This window comes from Centrocercus urophasianus, unplaced genomic scaffold (assembly GCF_019232065.1).
Source record: "Centrocercus urophasianus isolate 14NV4802_14NV808 unplaced genomic scaffold, USGS_Curo_1.0 seq_26, whole genome shotgun sequence".
NCBI classification, from domain to species: domain Eukaryota; kingdom Metazoa; phylum Chordata; class Aves; order Galliformes; family Phasianidae; genus Centrocercus; species Centrocercus urophasianus.
In genome coordinates this window covers 8,804,307-8,821,962 of record NW_024884822.1, presented here as the reverse complement: position 1 = coordinate 8,821,962, position 17,656 = coordinate 8,804,307, and the positions used below count along the sequence as shown (strand labels likewise).

The 17,656-nt window shown below is 43.0% G+C and overlaps 1 long non-coding RNA gene across 1 annotated transcript in view; it reads left to right on the top strand.

The window, feature by feature from the left end:
- Positions 1-12,669, top strand: part of LOC122164561 — a 34,300-nt gene extending 21,631 nt beyond the window's left edge. Inside the window, exons 2-3 of the long non-coding RNA XR_006170248.1 lie at positions 11,023-11,082; positions 12,571-12,669. This is a non-coding gene — a long non-coding RNA (uncharacterized LOC122164561). The remainder of the gene's footprint in view (positions 1-11,022; positions 11,083-12,570) is intronic.
- Positions 12,670-17,656: the final 4,987 nt, after the last annotated feature.

The window sequence follows — 17,656 nt, the reverse complement described above, 5'->3', positions numbered from 1 at the left end:
TTTATATCATACCCCAGTAATTCTTAAAACCACTTTGGCATAACGAGACTTTCTAAAATGTGTTGCTCTATTTACGTTTCCCGTAAATGCAATAGGAGCTAAGCTGATATGAAATTCAGTTCTGTAATTACTGGGAATTATTATCTTGAGCCCTTCATTGTCTTTTATTTGTTTATCATTGGACACAATGCCAATTGTATGTCATGCCTTTAGCATAATCCCTCCTTCTCTTCCTTACAAACCCGTCGCTTTCTGAGGTGTTTCACAGCTGAAAGGTGGCTTTCTATGACTGCATCATCAATGTAAAATTCCTCAAGGTGTGTAAGAAGATCTGAACAGACTGACTGCAAAACTTGAGTGCCTTCTAAAGGGAGTGCTATTACAGTGAACCATCTAAAAATGACATTTCAAAGATAATTTTCTCCCTTTTTATTTTAAATAATCCAGAAGTTGTTGAGCGTATGAAGAGAGGTTTCTTCAAAAGCGCTTTTTTTTTTCATAATAAGCAAGTAAGTTCTGCAGAGGTTACTGTTGTGATTTCTTGGTGCGCGTTCTGTTTGATAAAGGTAAAATAAGGATGCCTAGGTAATAGTTCACAAGGGATATTTACTAATCTCAGTGCTGACTGAAAGCAGATGTTGGAATTACTGTTTCTTCCTCTCATATTAAATTCTTTATGCCACTGTCACCTGCCCAGCAGTCACTGGCCAAGTATTGTGTAGTTCTGGCATAAAATGAAGCTGCAGTATATGGTGGAGGGAGGTCAAGCTTATTTAGCTCAAAATGAAAGGCAAAATTTATGGATTTCAGAAGGTCTCAGAGTTCACATAAATTCACATCAGTCCTCAGGCTTTGCTTTTTTCAAGCTTGATTTGAAGTATCTTAGTCTCAGGTTCCAATGTAGAGCAGAAAAACATGAAGAAACAGGGTTCCTTGTGAGATTGCTTCTACTTGCTCTTGCTCTGTGGTTGGAAGTGTGGAAATGACAAATTTGTGAGCTTAGTTGTGGGATTGGTATTGCTTTGTTCAAAGGAGAGGTGAGAGGAGAATGATGACCATGATTGGGGGTCACTGTAGATTGCAACAAATGAAGACTGTGACGTCTGTTTGGGTTACTTCCTGGGAATAACCCTGTTTTTTGTGCCAAAATCTCCTCCTCCGTGCTGTGTAGATGCGCTGGAAGTCAAAGAGAGGGAAGGCAGGATTTGTGCAGGCAGGTACCAGTGGGGATGTATTGCAATCACACACTCAAAGGGCAAGAGGCAAATAAAAAGACTTAAAAATTCTGCAACTTCTGCTGTCAGTGCTGAGACACCCTCTGACCAGAGTCCCTTTCTTTACTGTTTTCCTTCTTTTGTCATGCTTCATCACTGAATTTACGTTAAATAGATTGTGGAAGGATTGGGCATTTGTGCCTTACCAGCTCTAGGAATAACCTGTGATTTTAAAACTACACAAGCAAGCCACTATTCAGTCTTCCTTCTAATTGAGCAAAATGCAGCTGAGATCTGCAACAGGCCTCCTCGCTTCAGCCCCAGCGCTGCTTAGCCCACTCCATCTGCAGCTGCTGGCAAGCGAAGCCAGAGGCCATTAAGAAAGCTAATGCTTAGCCATTTTTGTTGATGGATTCAGCACTAGAACAATATTTTGCAGGGAAGCTGGACAAAAATGCTGTTAGTTCTCATTAGAGATGGAAGAACTTTGTGAAGCTAGAGGTTTTTGCAAATCAATCATATTGCTTTTTAGGTACGCAAACTGAGGCTGACTTCACAAACCATTTTTTTTTCCTGTCATTGAATTCTCAGGGGTTTTCCCCCTCCCTACACCACCAATGATTAATAAAAAGGAAAAAAAAATATCCAAATGTTTCTCTTGCTCAGGGGAAACCTATTCCTTGTGTTAGCAGCAGTAATGCCCACCCTTTTAAAAATCTAAACCTTGCAGAAAATAGGGTAGGCTCTTTTCCGTTGTTTTTGTGTGTGTGTGCGCGTTCAGGTTTTTTCTTCTATTTTTCTCAATTTTATTTTTAAATCCTTCTTTCATTTTGTGATCATGCTCTGTCCCCAGCTGTATGCTAGCCCATCTCCTCTTCTTTGTACCCATGCTTTCTCCACTCATAAATTTCCTACTGAGATTTTCATTTTATTCCAATTTCCAGTTCAGTATTTTCATACAAAATGAGTTTGTCTGCCTACTAAATCTTAGGACTCATTAAGAGCCATTGTAATAAGACCTCTGTGGATAACAGACATATTTTCTAGATGCCCATGATGCTGTTATTACAGTGGAGTACCCAAGCCTCCACTAAGAGGAAATTCAAGATGCTGGAGAGGGAAGGGGTGAACACCAGGGGGATTTACTGGGGGACTAGCAGGCTTTTGGAGCCCATGATACTCCTCATCTCCTGCTCCCACTCTGCAGTGCTGCCAGCAGCTTCTCTCTGGCTGCTCAGTCCCATCAGCTAAATGCAGCTGACTGGCCCGTGACCAATACATCTGGCATAGGAGTTGCTGGAGCAGAGAAAGTGCAGCAAATGCCTCTTTTTCACCTTTCTCTGGACACTCCCCCTCCAACTTGGCTGAACATTTCCCCCCAGAGGGAAATGTGCCTGCCCCTAGCATATCCTAGGCTGGCTTCCTCCTGTCCTCTTGGTGTGATTTTGCATACCTTCCCCAAAAGGTGAGCATGTGGGCAGGCTGGAGAGGTGGTGGTGGTGGCCGTGCTCTTGTGACAGCATCATGGCCACAGAGATGAACAGCACTTTTCTGTTCCTATCGGGGTAACTCTGCCCACCCTATTGCACAAATCTCATATGTTCTGCAGTAGACCTTATGCATTGTTGCTCTGGGCATCCTGATGTAATATACATCCTGTGCTGTAATGGCACTGAGCACAAATCACTGGATGTGGGGTTAGAACAAGCTCCAGCTTTGCAAAACACCGTTAAATATTTATTCTAAGTATATCTGTACCATTGTGTGATTAAAGCCTCTCCATTATTCACAGCAATAGATCCGCTTATCATAATGATGTGCTGTCTTTTGAGTATTAAATATCTCTGAGTTGCTCCTTGAGATTTTTTTTTTTCCATTTTGAAAGATACTGAGCTATAACAGTGTGTTCTGTACTGAATGAGCTGCTGCTCATAAGTGAGCAATCAGCATTATCTAACTAAATGAAATATACTTTGGGGCTCAACAAAACGCTTGTTAGGTTGAAACTAATCTGTAGGAAATGAATGGTGTTTGTTAGTCAGAACAGAGAAGAGATTCAGTTGGTGTTAGTATTTCCAATAGTGCCAACATAAATGTGCACGTCTCTGCGATACAGAGCTTGTTATTGTTATCAGATGAGGAAAGGAATGTGGCGTTATGTAATTCAGAATTATTATTCAGCATGGAGGTGGGCAGGCTGCAGAACACACTTGGAGTATCCAGATGAATGTACAGCGGATGTTTTTTTGTGGCAAAAGAAAGCACTGTAAGCTGGGGGTTCCCAGAATGCTGCATGCCCACATTGCTCCACTGAAGTCCATGGATGCCACTTGGACTCAGCACCCATGAAAGTCAGTCCAAATGTGATTTTGAGTGACCACTTCATGCTGTGTGTTTTTCATTATTATTCTTGCAAGTAAAAGTGGGCTGATAGGAGTTGCTCCCTTGAGAGCCGTGAAAAGAGGATGTTCTTTGATAGAAAATCTGGCCTGCACTGCCACAACTCTGAGAAAGCTGCACTGCTCTTAAACCTTGTAACTTCCCAGAGACCACCATGCAGCGTTGTCATAAAACTTTAGATTGAAAGCATGCCACGTCTTTCAAACTGCTCCACATCCCGTATTTTTGTTCTCTCAACAACCCTTGGGCCGCTGCTCACCCACAGAACTGTATTTAGAAATGGGCAGTGAATGTGCTCAGGTCCCTCAGACAATCCTTCCACCAGTTATGGCAGCTTCTGTTTTATGCCTTATTTCATTTTCTTTGCTTTCTTTTTTCCTTCCAAAAGACCTTCTTCATAGTAACATTGTATTTTTGACAAGTCAGGGGCATCTCATGCACCAGAGAAAAGAAGCATGATCCAGTGTCATGGGAGCTACAGTCCCACTTAACAAGAGACTCCTGTGCGACCTTGGCGAGTAATTTAGGCTGAAACCACAAAGGGTTGGGGAGCTTGGGCTGAGTGAGCTGCCTTTTGGAGCTGCTGTTTCCAAAGCAGCTAGCAAGGAAGCTACTTAAATCGGTTGTCTAAAGTTAGACATTTGGAGATGAACCCCACCATCAGCAATTAGGAGATGTCAGTTGGAGACTTGGACTGGTTTCTGACTGTCTGCTGGAGTGAAAAGATCCATTTTTCTCATCAACCCTCACACAGCTCTGAGCTAAGGTATTTTAGGTTATAAACTTTTAGGTAAAAAAGCAATTTGTAACTTAGAGGGGAAAAGACCTGACATTTTAAAGGCAAACTATCAACTAAAATAAAGTGAAAGGATTATTATGTGCATATGAAGGCTGGGGAATAAATGAGATATTTGTAAGTGACATATACAGATTGTTCATGGAAAAAATGATTGCTATGAGTAACATGAAAATTAGTGCTGTACTGAGCTTTGGCATGCTCGTGCTTTTGTTTCTGTCTTCAGAGCTTTCTTCTGTAGTTTGGCCATTCTGTTGTGCCTGACTCCTCTCTTTTTTTGAGAATACTTCCTTTGTACTTGGTTTATGCTGGGTACCACAGCTACTGGGACAGCAGTCTCAGCTCTGACCTGAGCACTTCCAAATACTTCAGTCATCTTGAAAAGCCTGAATAATCAGTTGGCGGAATTTCCTGATGACAGAGCAGGTCGTGCACCTGGGCTCTGTTTTTTGGCCCCAATTCTGGGGAGTTTTAAAATTAATATAGAAATCCACACTGCGTCATCAAAGCTTTGCAGCATTTAGAGAGCCCTTATCTATCATCAAAGCCAAACTGAAGCATGTCCTGGTACGCTTCGTTGGGCAGAGGGCCTTCGAAGGTGTCATTACAGCTCCCGACCAACAGTGCTCTCCTTCCCAGATGTGCTAATCTCCATCATCAATCTATCCCTCAAAAATAAACAAGGAACATGTTTCTCGAGCAGGAGAACCGTGTTGAAAAGAGGATGAGAAACCTCAGAGGAGGGAGGTGTGAAAAAGGGTGGTTGTTAGGAGCTTGAAGGCAGAATAAAATAGAGCCGCATCGTTCCCAGCCGGCGTGTTTGTATGAGAACTTCCAGCTCTGTTTGGTTTTGTTTTGCTGTCTGCCATTGACTGTCACATTTCACAAGTTAAGAAACATGTTATTTCTTTGTTTATTTTGTCAGTCTTAGATAGTCTCTGGAGGGAAATTATATCACTGTTTCAGTGGAATAGATTTAATTTGTTTGTGTCTTGTTGTCTATAGCATCTATCTAACTACTTATCTCTGAAGTTACCTCTCAGTCAAAGGTTTTCTGTTTTCTTCACATTTTAACAGGAGGGAATTTGCACTTGATTGCTTTGAACACTTTCTAAGTTTGGTCAGCTATCTATGTATTTATTTTTCTGTTCTAGTGAGAGAAGATGGGAATTTAAAATGTATGGAGCCAGCAAAGGCTTAGCTACGATTTGTTTCTAATGTAGAGGAAAATTGCCCAAGTAATCTTATCCCATTCATACAACTAATATGGCTATGAGGCTCTGATGTGTTGAACAGTAAACACCATGCAGCAGACCCTTAAGAACTGTAGCTTAAAAGATTTCTTATTTTTCTTCAGATGGTTCTAGCTTTTGATGAATAAATATCAGGTCCTGCTTGCATTAACATCCATGGGAGTTTTCATAAACTGGAGTAGTAGAAGTTCCAGGCTTATAAGCATATTTTATAAAAATGATGGTTATAATGCATTATGCAGCTAAACAGTTCCACTGGGTAGCTCTGGAAGGAAGAGTATTCTTGATGCAAGCAGGCTACAAAGTGAAACATCCTATTCAAATTGAGTATATATATAAAACTGCTGTCAACATGTGGGCAAAGAATGGCATGCAATCCCCAATAGATATGGGATGAAATCCAGAATAATTTTTACTATATTCTCCAAACAACAACAAAAACCCACAAAATTAAGAGATCCAAGCAGGGAAAGGCTCTGATTTATGGGATACAGAAGAAATATTATATGGATATGGCAATTTGTTTGGGCTTAATATCTATGGGTCAGCTCACACACACCTCCACCAAGCAATGTGGTCTTTGAACAAATTTTAAAATATGTGTATGCATACATCAAAATCACAGGATGGAGATTGGAATTGTAGCAAAACATGGGGAAATAAAAACCAGATATTACATGTATTATCTTTCATACAAAACCCTATCAACCCTGAAGTCAAATCCTTTCCCACTATTATTTTTAGTGCACTTTTCAGCTGCCACGTAAACATTTTATTTTCTTTTATTAAACTGTGAAGTACGTAGGCTAGATTTGAATTCATTCTTTGCCTAATTTTAGTGATTCTCTCCTAATCCTCTTTCTTACTCAATATCTTGTAACATTTGGCTGTGGTATTTCAGAGCTGACATGGTGTTAAGGGGCAATTTACTGCGTTGTCTTGCAGGGTTTCTAATGGATCAGGAATTCACTCTGCCTTATGGGGTGCTGTAAACGAACGTTTTGCTAACCTGTGGCTTTCTTGGAAGGGGTGGCTGCAGGCACTGCCTCCACTCTATTTTACATTTATCTTATGCAATTTTTTTCTCTGAATATACAAAATATGAAATGTTGCCCATTCATATTGTGGCTTGACCACAGTTCTAACATGTCACCTCCTTCCATTGCCACATCCCCACCGTTCCTTTGAATCTTCTCCAGATCCAGTGGTTGTTGAATTTACATTCTTCGCTAGGCTGTTAATGAGTATATCGATTAATGCTGGCTCCAGTATCAATCCCTGTGGGAGACCAATTGATACTTTCTCTCTTTTGACATAAAACCATTGATGATAACTCACTGGTTTCTGGCTGTTGGATAGATTTTTATCTCCCCTATTGTGTTATTATGCAGCCTATGCAACTCCAGCCTTCCTATTGAGTTCATGTGTAGCACTAAACTAACAATTTACTAAAAATCTAACTATGTTATGTCTGCCTTCATTAATTAAATACTCAGTATAATTGAGCCTGAGCTTTCATTCAGGCCTGTACAGTCTACTGCATGCTTCCACACAATCTTCACCATTTGTGTTGGGCTTCTTTTCCATAAAATAGTGGGATAATTTAGATTGCAAGGGACTACAGAAGTCACCTGGTCCCAGCCCCTACTTGAAGCATCTCCTATTAGATCAGGTTGTCTAGGCTTGGATCTGGTCACATTTTGAGTGCCTCCACTTGTGGGGACTGATTAAATAGCACTTTCCTGGACCTGCTGGCTGTTTTCTTGCTAATATAGCTCAGAGTGTGGTGGTTGTTCTTTGCTGCTTCCTTGAGAGCTGGCCTGTGGTTTGCATTGTTGATATTTCATCACGGATAGCAAAATATCAGGCTTTGCATTTGGTTTTCCTGAACTTCATGAGTTTTCTGCCAGCCAGCCCAAGTCCTCCTGAATTGTAGCCCTGCCATCTGGCCTATCGACCACTCTTCCTGCTATCTGTGTGTCTGCAGACTTGCTGAGAGTGCAGTCCATCCCATCATCAGCTTGTTAATGAAGACATTAAGCAGTATTGGTCCCAGTATTGATCCCTGAGGGATGCCACTACTTACTGACCATTTTGTTTAGAAGCATGCAAGCAAATTTACTTCTTGTGGTGGTAAGAATGAACAGCACAAGCCAGGCAGAGTGGGAGGAGGTCCTGCCTCACTGACATTGCCATGTGAATGAGAAGTTGTGACACTTTGCTCGAAGTCTGCCAGGCGAGACAGGATGAGAATGCTCGCAGTACAGCTGGATCTCTGAGCAGCCAGGTATTTCATGGGATACAAAACTAACGCTGCCTAAAAGGGCAGCTTCGATACCCTAGCAGTTTTAGCAGATCTGGACTTGTGATCTTTTTAGATCTGTCATTTCATGGCATTATCATGTACTTGTTCCAGCCTCCAAATTGATGGGCAGCAGATACAGCACAGGCCATTGATGCTTCTCAAAGATAGTGCGGTCCATGCTTGGGACCAAGTTCATATTTCAAGTTTTATGTGGATGAAAGAACTCTCCATGATGTCCCTGCTTTCCTCTGTTAGTGCACGTTGGCCTCCCGGATCTGTTGCAATACCAAGTGCAATTAGCACAGCTAATGTAAATATTTGTCCACTCTGGAAGCTGCACAGTTGCTCCCTTATGAACTGTCTTCCCAGGCTATGAGGAGCTGGGAAAAGAGCCTCTTCTTAATACATCTGACACAATAAACATCCAGTTTCAACAGCTATTGGAAGCTCTGGTTCTGGAGGAACCTGTACTGGAGAGGGCTGCTTAAGCAAATTAGATCTCAATTGAATCAATATGACTTTGGCACATGCTGAATGTTTAAGCACATGCTGAAGTGTTTACTATTCAGCCTCTCATTTAGTTTCCATTTAATTAAACAGGATCAGATTCTCAACGGATGTAAATCAAGGGAGTTTCTCCCAAAGGAGTTCTCCCAGTTTGCAGTAATTGAAGGGTTGATCTGATGTCCCAACTCTACTTCTTTCCTCAGATAGCCATGTATCCATCTGTCTGTCTGTCCACCTGACTAACCTGTGTTATTTTTACCTCCAGAGTGATAAACTATTTGAGGAAGAGCTGCTGTCAGAAGCAGCCCAGAGGGACAGAGGTCTCATTAGGTATAAACGAAGTTCTGAGCCTCTGGTAAATGAAATGAAACTTTTCAGTTGTTACTGTTGTTCAAGTCTGAGCTGATATAAGCATCTCTGCTTCTCCTGATACAGGCAAGGATATCTTTGGAAGTTTAGTGCTTCCACTCCAGATAAAAGCAAGTCATTTGCTTCTTTCATCATGTCGCTACTAATTTCCAAACAGTCAAAGCTGCTGCTAATTTATTTACTGAACACTGAAGCCCTGTTAGCAGGGGCTGCTACTGAAACTGCTTTCTGGCCTTCGGCTTTTGTTTGTTGACAGCCTGATTTCCCAGTAGGCCATTTCCACCTGTGTTTCTGTTGTTTTTAGTGCATGTCTTTCTTTCTTCTTCCCAGTGACTGTCTCCCAAATGGCTCCTGAAGGCTTTTCTCATCTTCCCCCGCTCTCTCATCCCCTTCTCCCTCCCAGCTGCAAGGACTCTCAGCCCTGCTTTCAGTCATCCTGCAGTTAGTGGTTGTCTACACTGCTGAGCTCCCATGGGGCACTAATTTTTGTTTCAAGGACAAGATTCAAAAGAGTTTGCTACACACAGGTTGCAGGGTGCACCTTCAGATGTGCCTTCAAATAGACTTTGGAGATTTGAATATATGAGCTCCTGAAAATCAGTTTTTAAATTGCAAGGGAGGCCTATTAAGTGCTGTAAAAAAAAAAAAAAAATTTTTTTTTTTGCTTTTCTATTTTAAAAGCCACATTAAAAAGTGAATTTTTTTTTTTTTTTTTTTTTTTTTTTTCCACCCCTTCCTCTCTCCCGTGACATTGGGTGGAAATAGAAATTAGGAGACTGCCATTTCCCTTTAACTTCATGCATATCAAAGGAAGAGAGATGACAGGATAAAATGATTCAGAGAGTGGCCAGTGTCTGGAGGAACTCCTGAAGAAGGATATTGAGATGTTGCAGTAGTTTCTTTGCAACAACCCAGTGTGCTGGGAGCTTTCAGTGAGAGAGGGGCTCTGAGATGGTTTCCATGACTTGAAAAATTGGGAGGCTGCACAGCTTTGAGGATTTATTTATTAAGATACTGTTTTAATTTTACTTCTTAAATTATCCATCCTATCTCATGAGTGTGTGTGGTTCTTGATGTACATTTTGCTTCATACAGAACTTCTGTTTTGCTTTATCTCACCCCAGCAACCTGTGCTGGCATCCATGGACTGACAACCAACGTCTGCTATTCTGGGCTGCAAAATTTTTCATTAACCCATAAATTCAGTTCAACTGGGATTTTACTGCTTCAGTTTTGCTGGCAGATTTGGGATTTTAGCCCAAAAACAATGTACAACTGCTAATCTCCCAGTTTAAATGAGCAATTGCAGTTCGGGAGGGTCTTCTGTCCCTTGGTTTCTCAAACTGGACATGTACATCCATTGGGCTCTTCAGATTCTTTCCCCTCTTTGCCTCCATTTACAGTTTGTCAAATGGATGGTAACGCTGTCTGACCCCAAACTGGCACTGTGAAATTGGTCAGAAATAAATATTGATGGAGAAAATATGTGAAACTGTAATCGAAGCAAGGAGAGGAAATCTCCAGTGTCCAAAGGCATGCACGTTGATGGGAGGCCACATCTGCACCTGGAACCAGAAGGTTGGCATCCAAGCTGTTATCTCATGGTCTTGAGTGAGTCTCTTACCCGCCATGTCCTCCATTTCCCAATAGCATTGCAATAAGGCTAATATTTACCTGGCTTGCAGTCAGAACAAATTAACATTTGTAGAGTATTTGGAAGTCCTTGGGTGAGCAGACTCCTAGTGCTAAGCAGGGCCTGTATTGTCAGTGTAACACTGATGTGCACAGGGCTGCTTGCACAAGTGTATGCACTGCCTCATCTCAGAGCTCTTGGGTTGGCACGGGATGTGAGAACAAACCCAGCAGTCCTTGACAACCCGTGTCATTTTCCTTTGAAATGAGTGTATTTTCTTTGAGAACAGAGCTTATCGTGTTATCTCCAACGAAAGTTATGTTCTGCCTTTTACAGTTGCCATGATGCAAATGTCATTTGTACTCTCCTTCTTTATGAAAGTTAACAGTTATTTAAGAGATCAAAGTTAATTATCACTGAGGAGATCATTTTTACCTATCAACCCACTTCTGTAACCCCACTATCACAAGTAGAAGCTTTATGCTAATCAGTTTTCTAATTTCCATAAATTACTGATAGAATTACTTTTTTTTTTTTTTTTCCAGCATGAAAGTAGATCTGTTGGTGAAAGCTCCTGAGAGGTGCGGAGACAGGGAGGAAATGAGGTAAGGTGTATTTCCATGAGTTTGCCAGCTGAATGTGGTACCAAGAAAATAAAATCCAAATCATTAGGTTCATCGCATCACAAAACTTGGAGATGCTGCAGCTTCCCTGCACTGCAGAAACCTGATGCACACACATTGTTTCAATTTAACATGGTGATAGGAATGGAATCGAACGTGAGGATCACTGTGTGACCCTATTACATGTGAAGTGTCTCTATTAGAGCTGCAAAGACAGCATGCCAGAGGAGCTGTAATGTGTTGATAGAAACAAACAGATATACCTTTTTAAAAGCAGCAGTCAGAAACTCTGCAGTATGATCTGAGCGTGTTCTGCTGGAGAGGGCAAGGTAGTCTATCCTAGGGGAAGATGATATTAAGAAAGAGAAAGAAACCCCTTTCACTCCATCACAGCCCTTTCTGTGCAGTGAGCTTGCCAAATGGAAGCTGCTGCTGTGGAAGTTGTTACTGCTATGACTGACAGCTGCTGTAAAATAACCTCAGCTGTGGCATGGGAGGGAAAACAAGAAATCAGAATGAAAGGGATGTGGGTATTTTTGGGTATCCCCTTGGTCTAGAAGTTGAGCAAAATAATTGCTTGGTAATTAATGAGCTTGTTGGTGCGCTGCTTCAGCTTTATAGTCTGATGCAGATGAATTCCAGCATAAATAAAATCACCTCCAATCCAAAGACTAAACCTAGAGATAAAATTGTATCTATGCAACAATAAAAACCACACCATACTATTAAAACTTCATTTTACACTCAACCTTCAGTGGGCATTGATGTCCATTTGACCACTTCTCCCTCCAGTAAGGCAAGGCCTGGGCTGCCCTGATGACTTGTTATTGCCAATGTACCTGTGGCATTTTCTAAGGCATCTCAAGTATTCGTGGTGGTTTTGGCAGTTCCTCTTACCTCCAGCAGCTGTGTTCTGCTCTTCATTTCCTTTATGAAGATTAAGAAGAGCTCCGTAAGTCTCTGCGTTCAAGGAGTTAAGCAAGAGAGTAATGATTTGGTGAGAGCTTCCTGACTGCAAAATGGTCACATTTTCCACATTTCTTAGGAACACAGAATTTGCAGGAAGTTCACTTCAGGCAGGAGGTGTGGGCTGAAGCCTACTGGACACCACAGCTGCTGTAATACAAGAGCCTGAAGCACTCTTTTCCCACAGCTCCAGGAAGAGTCCCGCTTTGCAGTAAGACACAGCCATGACCTGTGGCATGCCCCTCTCCCATTCACCACCCCATAATCCCTCAGAGCTCCACATGGACCCTAACAGCCCCATACCCTCTATGGAGGGGGCACCAAAAGCATTCCAGGGCAGGGGACAGGGGACAGAAGTCACCAAAAGGACCTCGGCTTCCCTCTGGCTGTGAGTTTTCGAGTCTCTGCTTAGTGAAAAGCAACACAAAATTATGTTCTCTCCTGATTTTTTATTCTTCGACCTTCATGTCTCCTGCACACATGCATCTATTTTTCTTCAAACAGGCGCCATCCCACTGAAATCAGCAGGACTCTGTGGTGCTCTGAGGAAAGCATACATATGCCTGGATCAAGCTGATATTTACAGAAGGCTCCTTTTGAATTGGCTTTTGATTACACACCTATGTTAGAAGGTGGACAGTGAGACGCAGTGTGACTTGTTTCCATGAGAAAAAGATGGTGAAAGATTGCAAAGTTAACCTTTAATATAACAGACCTTTTTCAGCTGTCATGTACAGTGCTGAACTGTGTATTTCTGGTTGAAAGGGAACATAAACTATGATCCAGAACGCAAAAGGGTTTAGAAAATGTAACCTTCATGAATATGGTTTGGGTTTTATTATCTCACTTATATATTCCGCTTGATAGCTGTAGGATAACATGACCAGTGAGTTGGAATCTTTCCTTGTTTCTACCAACAAAAAAATCAATCCATTAATAGGCCAATAAAATCCTGGGATTTGGAGAGAGGGGAGGAGGAAAAATAATTGCATTGTTCTGATGCTAACAAGCCGCATCTATCTTAAAATAACTGATTAAAGCCTGTGCTGGCACGTGGCCTTTGCACAGGAGGGCTCATTCCTTACAGGTGTGCTGTGCTGGGGCACAAAGATGTTGTGTTGTGCTGCATCTGTTGGGATGGAAAAAGCCCATATCCTCCTGCTCAGCCCTTCCCTACAGACACAAAGCCACAGGGATGGGCTCACAGTGGGGCTGGCCAGGGGCATGCAGAGGTTCCTGGGGCACTCCGCACTGCTGATAAATAGTTGCAGGGATGCACGATTGCATAATGATAGCCACATTCATTCACCTGTCTATCAAAAGAGATGCATTAAAGTTTGAGCTCTCTTCCCCTGGGTCCACAAAGAGACATTTGAGTGTTAGTGTATAGTCTTTAACATACTTCCTAACAGTGGGCTAAGTGCAGTGGGGTTAAACAGAGTCCCTTTTGCTTAGTAATCCATTAGCTAATGGGTGTGTAAGCCCATCAATTTTCTGTTTATTCCCTAACCCCATTAGGGTACACCTGCTGTGCATAAAAAATACACCTGACAAATCAGAGTGATAGCTGAAATAAAATAAATATCAAGTGTTGTTATAGCTGATCCATAGTGTTTAAAGCAGAAAGGGCATAACAGTGATTTGTGAGGGCGGAATGCAGCACGGCGCACTGGCAGCACGTGCAGGTTGACATCCATCCATCCATCCCCTCGTGATCCCACTTCACCTGCAGGCTGTGGTGGCAGGCAGCCATGTCCCCATCCTCCAGGTCTCTCTGGGGAGCTGACGTTCACCTTCAGACACTGCTCCCAGCTCCTTCTGGAGAGCCCCAGTGCTGCTAAGTGATAGATTAATTATTTGCGGGGAGTGAGAGCACGAAGGCAGCCAGAAGCTTCAAATCTGTCTCTGGTACCAGGGCCATTTGTTTTGTCACTTCATCGGCTTTATTTATTTATTTATCTTACAGCTCTCCTTGTGATTAAAACTGTTGAAACAGCTGTTATCTGGTAGCTGCTCTCGCCTGGCTATTTGCTGATGTCAGTCAGTGGATGTGGAGCTGCAGCATCAGTTGGAGCCTGAGGAGAGGCAGCCACGTCCTGGCTGCCCCCACACCCTGAAGGAGCTGCCCGTGTTGTGCAGCACCCCCCATTGCACAAGAGGTGGATCTGGGCACTGCAGCAATGGAGCCACAGACCCCACTGTCAAAAGCCAATGAATGCTGAAATTAAGAGACTGTTGGAAAGTTGACCAAAATGAGGATTTGTGTTTAAAAAGCAGAAACAGAGCGCATTCATCATCTAACAGGAAGGCTGATGAGGATGAGATGAGCAAGGTATGTAGTTCAAGGCGGTTTGACCAGAACAGGAAACTTGCTGGGGCAAAAGAATGGGTTTTGAATGAGGTGGTCTCAGTCCCCGTGTACAGGAACCAGATGTCCTCTGGCACCAACGTGAGTGCTGAGCAGAAGGGGCAGGGCAGGTGGGTGGAGGACAGCACAGGCAGTTGGACATCTAGGATGGCATTTATGTCCAAAGTCTGGGATGGAGAAGCCTTATCTTTGTGGAGGTGGAAAAGGGAATAGAAAGCCCCTCAGGCTGAGAAAAAGCTTAGGAACAGGTTTCAGGGCTTGGAGGCTCACAGCCTATTATCAGATGAAGGGGACTGTAACCACTGATGTCGCTACTCCTTTTGCTGTCAAAGCAAAGAAGCATTGTGCAAGTCTTCAGCAATCACATTCAGCACCACAGGGCTGAGAGAACCAGCTCAGGGCTGCTGAATCCACAGAGCTGAAGAACTCAGCTTAGATTAAGACACGTTCAAAGAAAAAAAAAGAAAAAAAAAAAAAGTAGTGAGAAGGAAGAGATCAGTTCAACCCAGTCCTGCAACAGCCACTGAACTGCTAACCACTCCATCTGGGTAATGGAACAGAGGGAGGGTTTGCAAATCCAGCCTGAGCTGCCTAATTCCTCAGCCAGAAAGCACCACTTTTAGGCGATGAACAGTGACAAAATGAACAGAGCAATTCACTGGTGTTGGGTTGTATTATCTGCAAGCTTTGGCATTTTTCAGCTGAATGGTTGCCACTTCTTCCTTCCCAGCCCACTGCTGCTATTATTTTTACAACATGACTGTTGAGGAGTGTATAATTCATAACATACCTATCACAGAGAGATTCCTTTTTAAACGCTTAGGGAGATGGAGGGCTACAAACCCTGGGAAATCAACTATGCCTAATATATTATGTAGAAGTTCTGTAATCATTATTGAACTAAAGTGCATTGAGTAAGTGGATAAAATCAGTCCCACCGTAGCATAAGTCTCCAGAGAGCACAGATAAAAATGCCTGGTACTTAAGTAGAAAAAGGTAACAAAATATTTCTAGTCCCAGCAACTGCATTTTCCCCTCTATATAAATAGGGAACCCTCAGGAGAAGGCAATGATGCAGCAGAGGTTGAAGGCAAAGTTAATGGTGGCGCGGTGGGGGAGCGAGGCAGTGCCTGGGGCAGGCTGATGATGAGTAACGTGCTGTGGAAATGGGGCCGAAGGCAGAGCCTCACTAGCAAGGAGGCAGAGGGGTGCAGGCAGGCCCCCCATACAGTGCTATGGGGTGGGGGGGTCTGGAAGGGCACAGAGAAAGGTCACAGCCCTACAGCCTCTAGATGAGCCTGGTACAACATTTGAACTCCTCTTTCCTCTAAACACTGCAGAGAAGTGAACGTTTTACCAAGGATTCACCTTGAGGCTTGCTTTCTAGAGCTTGTTGTGGCTCCTGCACAGTGACAGTTTCCCACTCCAACACAAATGTACGTCTGCAGATTTGTTCCTACTGAGCTGAGCTGTTACCTTTCTGCAAACCCTCCTCACTACTAAACTTATTCTGTGGGATAATCTGTGCCCATTCAGAGCACTCCCACGTGTAGCCAAACAGAACCGGTCCTTGCCCCCCTCATTCATGTGGTCAAGAGCTGTCAGATTGCAATGAGTTACCCCAGCATGGTACCAGCTGCAATCTCACTGAAACCCTTGGAGGGTCTGGCTTACCAAGTCAGGCAAAGCTTGCTGTGAATAAACTGGGGGAGAATTAGAGTTTCATATACTTTATCCTTCTGCAACAAAGGAGGAAACAAAGAATTTCACTCTCCTCACCTTACAGGATGTATATGACAGAGCTTGCTCTTTATTTCAAGAAAGGCTTAAGTGATCTTTTAGATTATTTTCTTTTCCTGAGATCTTCAGACATGCATTCAGATGGATGATAAAGTTGAGGTCATAAATTGAAAATAATAGCAAGGAAAAATATGTCAGAGCATTTTATTTGCTGCTCCTGGTGTAGGCCTACACAAAAAAAGCCACCTAGAACTGCAACCCCCACTGTTAGGTTGCGATCTGGATAGTCATCCGCATTCAAGTCCTGAAATGACTATATTACAGTTTTCTAAGATGTGTGCTCTTTCACATGACCTGCCAATCATGTTGGAGCAGTGCCATAAGCTCTGGACTAGCTGTATCCTCAAGGGCACCTAGGAGAGGAAAACAGAGGAGAGCTGTGGGGTTGGAACTATTACTTATTTATCTAAAGTATTGACCTGACCTCCCCTACTGAAATACCAGCATTAGCTGCTCGGGAAGAGGGATGCCAGAGCAGATCCTTCTGGGAAATAGGGGAAGCAGAGGTGTCAAACGAAGCCCAAGTCAGGCAATATCCCATTGAGATAAAAGGAGATGGTGAGGGGGGTGAGGGACACAACACAGGCAATGTGTTGTGGCAATGACTCAAGAGTGGGTGGGCAAGGAGGCTGCAACCAAAAGGACCAGATATCTTGCTGAAGCTGTCTGACAGACTATGTAACAGCCTGGCTGAGATGCACCCATAGTGTGTGGGATGAACTTTGAATGTTCATGATTAGGCTTTGTACATATTTACCATAACGTTAATGAATTATGTTTGTAAAAGGAGGAAGAAGCAAGTAGAAAGTGTTGCTTAATGTCATAATGAATGGAACTGAATAAGGAAAGGGGCATGGCTCTGAGATGACGAGATGGATGGTCCTCTGGAGTGCCCAGTCTGGTGTCTGAGGGAAATTCTTTACAGAGAAAAAGGTGAGGTACTGGAACAGCTGCCCACAGAGGCTATGGATGCCCATCCCTGGAGGTGTTCAAGGCCAGATTGGATGGGGCCTTGGGCAGCCTGGTCTGGTATTAAAGGTGAAGATTGGTGGCCCTGCCTGTGGCAGGGGGGTTGGAGATTCATGATCCTTGAGGTCCCTTCCAACCCTGTGATTCTGTGTCTGAAGTGGCACCAAGCCCAAGTGAGGAAAACAGAGAGTGAAATGGAATTGGGGAAAAAAAAAAAAAAAAAAAAGAAGGGGATTCTTCAAGACAAGGAAGGCATTTCTCCTGGAATCAACACTGAAGAATTTGTCTTGTTTAGCCACCAGCCAATCAGATTGATAGTGGCAGCATTTGTATTTTGTGTCTCCAAACTGAAGGCCTAACACAGGAGAACAGAAAAGTACATTGATGGCGAATGATGAATGCATATAACATTTGCCATATAGCAGAGGAACAGTGACAACATCCCTAAAAAGA